The 6,103-nt window shown below is 51.8% G+C and overlaps 1 non-coding gene and 1 pseudogene across 1 annotated transcript; both read right to left on the reverse strand.

Annotated features, from left to right (window-relative positions):
- Positions 1-951: 951 nt before the first annotated feature.
- Positions 952-4,213, reverse strand: LOC128295759 (28S ribosomal RNA; annotated as a pseudogene).
- Positions 4,214-4,427: 214 nt separating this feature from the next.
- LOC128296194 (5.8S ribosomal RNA) lies at positions 4,428-4,583 on the reverse strand. The gene has a single exon (XR_008286742.1). It is a non-coding gene; the product is annotated as a 5.8S ribosomal RNA (ribosomal RNA).
- Positions 4,584-6,103: the final 1,520 nt, after the last annotated feature.

Below are 6,103 nucleotides of genomic sequence, written 5' to 3' on the forward strand. Positions count from 1 at the left end.
ATCCTACCTTTGGGACGATTCATTCATTATTGGGTACTGAACATGTAACGGTATCCGAATTCTACCTTTTGGGATTAGGGAGGGACTCGTTGCGCCGTTTGTGTATCCCGGGATGGCTCACCGGGTCATCGTCAGGATGGATCGTCGGAGCACCGCCGGGAACCTAACCGGTGGTGGGGGGCACCGACGTCCGGGCATGCGATGGGCATGGGCAGTGCCCTGGATAACCCCTAGCTGCTCAATATCACTTCCCCCCTAAAGAGCTAAAAAAACTTGGTCAATGTGCTACCGGTCGACATTCATGTGTATGAAACAGGGACAGGTTTCAGATGTTTGAAACAGGGACACTTTTTTCAGCCCAACGCTCCCGCAGATTCGAGGCACCAAGGTGCCGATGTTGCCCGATGACCCTCACCACGGGATGGCCTACGTTACGGATGTTGCCCAAGGCTCCCGTGCATGCCTGAAATGGGGGCAAGTTTTTTTTTACGCCACTTACACTTAGTATTTTTAATTGAAAATTTTTTCTATTGGCCCAAAAAAAATACAAGAAGCCGAATGAAATATGGCATGATGGCACCGTAGATAATTGAACAAGTGCCCGGGCCGCCAACAGTTGGGAGCTCGCACTTGCACCACCACGGCCCCCGTTGTGCCATGTTTCCCGAGGGGGCTGCACGGCCAAGTGTTTAACTTAGAAATTTTTTCTGTTGGCCCAAAACAAATACAAGGAGTATGGCATGGCATGGCACGGCACGGTAGAAAATTGAACAAGTGCCCGGGTGGCAAACACTTGGGAGCTCAGACCAAGACCACCACGCCCTCACAGCCATGTTTGTTTGGGGCGGCACGGCAAGTGTTTAACTAACTCCTTACACTAAGTCCCCCACTTGGGGACCCTGTGGTCGGACGCAAAAGAACAAGGGTGGTTCGAGAGGAAGATGGGGAGGGACTAATCGGGCGACAAAGGGTCAATCTCGATGGATCGTGGCAAGAAGGCCACTCGCCACTTACAATACCCCGTCACAGATTTAAGTCATCTCAGAAGGATTCTACCCGCCGCTCGGTGGGAATTACGCCCAAGGAGGCTCCCGTGACTTGTCCACGCGATCGCCGCACCTCGACATGTGCCATTGGGGCCAAAGGCCCCTCACGGGGTCGGCTATCGAGCGACGGCGCCAAGGCGTCGCTTCTAGCCCGGATTCGCTTAGAGGCGCTCAACATAATCCAACAGACGGTAGCCAAGACCACTAGCTTTTCAACCAAGCGCGATGACCAATTGTGTGAATCAACTTCCTCTCGTATTAGGTTGAATTACTATTGCGACGCTGCCATCAAGAGGGTAAACTAACCTGTCTCACGACGGCCTAAACCCAAATTCACGCTCCCTATTGGTGGGTGAACAATCCAACACTTGGTGAATTTCGCTTCACAATGATAGGAAGAGCCGACATCGAAGGATCAAAAGCAACGTCGCTATGAACGCTATCGCCACAAGCCGCTTATCCTCGTGGTAACTTTTCCGACACCTCTAGCTTCAAATTTCAAGGTCTAAAGGATCGATAGGCCACGCTTTCACGGTTCAGATTCAGACTCGGAAATTAGAATCAAACGAGCTTTTACCCTTTTGTTCCACACAAGATTTCATTTTGTTGAGCTCACTTAGGACACCGAGTTATCTTTTAACAGATGTGCCGCCCACCAAACTCCCCACCGACAATGTCTTCCGCTTCGGCTTGGCTCTGCCGGGCCGACCTTGGGTCCAAAAGAGGGCCGTGCCCTCTCCGATTCACTAATAAGTAAAATAACATTAAAAGTAGTGGTATTTCAATTTCGCCGAGAGCTCCCACTAATCCTACACCTCTCAAGTCATTTCACAAAGTCGGACTAGAGTCAAGCTCAACAGGTCTTCTTTCCTCACGATTCTCGCCAAGCCTGCGTGCCACGGCCGTGGTTTCACTAGATAGTAGAGCAGGACGGTGGGAATCTCGTTAATCTATTCGTGCGCGTCACTAATTAGATGACGAGGCATTTGGCTACCTTAAGAGAGTCATAGTTACTCCCGCCATTTACCCGCTTGGTTGAATTTTTTCACTTTGACATTCAGAGATCGCGTAAATCACATTGCGTGAGCATCCGCAGGACCATCGCAATGCTTTATTTTAATTAAATAATGGATTCCCTTGTCCGCATTTCGCCTGAGTCGATTGTTTGTCGCCTGGAAGGCCCCAAGGAGTTGCTCCTCATCCGTCCCTCGGCGGTAGACTGGCGACCCGCTCGCCATGAGCAATGAAAGCAACAAGACCGGAATGACGGATTCGGATCGGGACCCCGTGCCCAGCCCTCGAGCCAATCCTTTTCCCGAGGTTACGGATCCATTTTGTCGACTTCCCTTGCCTACATTGTTCCATTGACCGAGGTCGTTCACCTTGGAGACTGATGCGGTTATGAGTACGACCGGCGCGGACGGACTCGGTCCTCCGGATTTTCAAGGGTCACGGGCTCACCGGACACCACGCGACGCAGGTGCTCTTCCGCCGCTAGACCCTACCTCCTACCGAGCTGCTTCTGTGGTGGGCGGTAGTTAAATGTAAAAGATAACTCTTCCCAAGGCCCCGCCGACTTCTCCGGACCCTAACATTGTTTGCCACCACAAGGCCGGTTCGTAAATTTTAACTCGATTCCTTCGAGCTCATGCTGAACGTGCTATCGGACAAAGCTTCCCGCCTCTTAAGATCGACTAACCCATGTGCAAGTGCCGCTCACATGGAACCTTTCCCCTCTTGACCTTCAAAGTTCTCATTTGAATATCTGCTACTACCACCAAGATCTCGCACCGACGATCGCCGCCTGCTCACGTCCCGGTTTTATGGCGACCACGCCCTCCTACTCATCGAGGCTCGCTCTTGCCCCGACGGCCGGTATAGGTCGCGCTATGCCATCCATTTTGGGCTAGTTGATTCGGCAAGTGAGTTGTTACACACCCTTAGCGGATTTCGACTTCCATGACCACCGTCTGTTGTCTTAATCGACCAACACCCTTTGTGGGTTCTAGGTTAGCACGCAGCTGGGCACCGTAACCCGGCTCCTGCTCATCCTGCAGACGGCAGCTCGCTTACCAAAATGGCCCACTTGGAGCTCTCGATTCTGGCGGCGGCTCAACGGCAAACCTTGCCGTCCTACCTATTTAAAGTTTGAGAATAGGTCGAGAGCGCCATACTCGATGCCTCTAATCATTGGCTTTACCCGATAGAACTCGCTAAGGGCTCCAAACATCCCGAGGGAAACTTTGAGGAACTAGCTACTAGATGGTTCGATTAGTCTTTCGCCCTATACCCAAGTCAAGAACGATTTGCACGTCAAGATCGCTGCGGGCCTCCACCAGAGCTTCCTCCTGCTTCGCCCACTCGGGCATAGTTCACCATCTTTCGTCCCGACAGCATGCTCTCACCAACCCTTCTCGGAAGATCAAGGTCGGTCGGTGGTGCACCCGTGAGGATCCCGCCAATCGCTTCCTTGTGCCTTACGGGTTTTATAGCCCGCTGACTCGCACACATGTCGACTCCTTGGTCCGTGTTTCAAGACGGGCCGAATGGAGAGCCCGCAGCCGACGCCCAGAGCACACAAGTGCCAAGAAAACACGCCGAGGCGGCGCGTCTTGATCTCATGATCGAGGCGACGACGCCACCACAGCATATCAAAGGCGGGCTTGGGCCGCCACGACCTCGTTGGTCCACGCCCCGAGCCGATCGGCGGACCGGCTCTCGCGGTTCCACATCCAACCGGAGCGCATCGCCGACCCCCATCCGCTTCTCTCCCGACAATTTCAAGCACTCTTTGACTCTCTTTTCAAAGTCTTTTTCATCTTTCCTCATGCAGTACTTGTTCGCCATCTGGTCTCTCGCCAGATTTAGCCTTGGACGAAATTTACCACCCGATTAGGGTCAGATTCCCAAACAACCCAACTCAGAGATGCGCCTCATGGTGCGACAGGTCCGCACGACGGGCTCTCACCTTCTCGGCGCCCCTTTCCGGGGACTTAGGCCCGGCTCGCCATCGAGGACGCTTCTCCGGACTACAATTCAATGTCGGTGGCACCCGATTCTCAAGCCGGGCTTTTCCTGCTTCATTGCCATTAGGGAATCTGGTAAGTTTTTTCCTTTGCTTATTGATATGTTTAAACTCGGCGGTAATCCCGCCGACTGAATCGCGATGCGATCTTAGAAGGGTTTAAGGGTCTTGATCGATGAACGCCCACGACTCCGAACGAGGTTACTTACAGCATTACCACCGATCGTCGCGACGATTATGTCGTCAAGGACTTGAAATTTAGGCCAACCGCTGGCTGTGAGCGCATGGGAGGCCAATTTCCTCCCGTGGTCCAACCGAGTCCCGAGGGATCGGGGTTAGATGGGGGTGACGATACGTGACACCCAAGCAGACGTGCCCTCGGTCTAATGGCTTGGGGCGCAACTTGTGTTCAAAGACTCAATGGTTCACGGGATTCTGCAATTCACACCAAGTATCGCATTTCGCTACGTTCTTCATCGATACGAGAACCTAGATATCCATTGCCCAGAGTCGTTCTATATACTTTACGACAAAAGAACAACTTCACTGAAGCACTGACACCGCGAACGGTGTGGCGACAAGAGATGTGTGCCTTTTTTCATTTCGATTCCTTGGTGCGATTTGCGCCAGGGGTTTGTTCGTTTTGCATCGAAGAAGTTGATCCTGACATCTCACCCCACCCAATGGGCAAAAGGGATGACAAGACCGGCTGCTCCGACACGCGGAGGTGGGGACAGGCAACGATGCACCCACACCACCTCCGATGTTGTATACAACACGTTCACGGGTCGTTTCGCTCGCAGTTTCGACAATGATCCTTCCGCAGTTCATCTACTAAACCTTGTTACGACTTCTCCTTCCTCTAAATGATAAGGTTCAGTGGACTTCTCGCGATGTCGCGGGCAATGAACCGCCCACGTCGCCGCGATCTGAACACTTCATCAGACCATTCAATCGGTAGGAGTGACGGGAAGTGTGTACAAAGGGCAGGGACGTAGTCAATGCGAGCTGATGACTCGCGCTTACTAGGAATTCCTCGTTGAAGACCAACAATTGCAATGATCTATCCCCATCACGATGAAATTTCAAAGAGTACCCGGCCCGCCGGCCAAGGCTATAGACTCGTTGAATACATCATTATAGCGAGCGTCTGCCCGTAACATCTAAGGGCATCACAGACACTGTTATTGCCTCAAACTTCCGTGGCCTAAAAGGCCATAGTCCCTCTAAGAAGCTAGCCACAAAGGATCACCTCCGTAGCTAGTTAGCAGGTGAGGTCTCGCTCGCTGACGAAATTAACCGCATAAATCGCTCCACCAACTAAGAACGGCCATGCACCACTACCCATAGAATCAAGAAAGAGCTTTCATCATCAATCCTTACTATGTCCGACACGTAAGTTTCCCGTGTTGAGTCAAATTAAGCGCAGCTCCACTCCTGGTGGTGCCCTTCCATTCCTTTAAGTTTCAGCCTTGCGACCATACTCCCCGGAACCCAAAGACTTTGATTTCTCATAAGGTGCCATGAGTCCTAAAAGCAACATCCGCCGATCCTCGGCTCAAGATCGCTTATGGTTGAGACTAGGGCGGTATTTGATCATCTTCGAGCCCCCAACTTTCGTTCTGATTAATGAAAACATCCTTGGCAAATGCTTTCGCAGCTTGTTCATCTTTCATAAATCCAAGAATTTCACCTCGACTATGAAATACTGAATGCCCCGACCGTCCCTCGTTAATCATTACTCCGATCCGAATACCAACACAATAGGATCAAAATCCTATGATGTTATCCCATGCTAATGTATACAAGCGTTAGGCTTACTTTGAGCACTCTAATTTCTTCAAAGTAATAAATGGGAGGAACGACCCACCCAATTAAGGCCGGAGCACATCGCCGCAATAGGGACGAAAGCAGATCGGTGCTCACCGTGAGGCGGACCTACCGACCCACCCCTAAGTCCAACTACGAGCTTTTTAACTGCAACAACTTAAATATACGCTATTGAGCCGGAATTACTGCGCTCCGGGCACCG

The sequence above is a fragment of the Gossypium arboreum genome, chromosome 7, assembly GCF_025698485.1.
Source record: "Gossypium arboreum isolate Shixiya-1 chromosome 7, ASM2569848v2, whole genome shotgun sequence".
Classification (NCBI taxonomy): Eukaryota; Viridiplantae; Streptophyta; class Magnoliopsida; order Malvales; family Malvaceae; genus Gossypium; species Gossypium arboreum.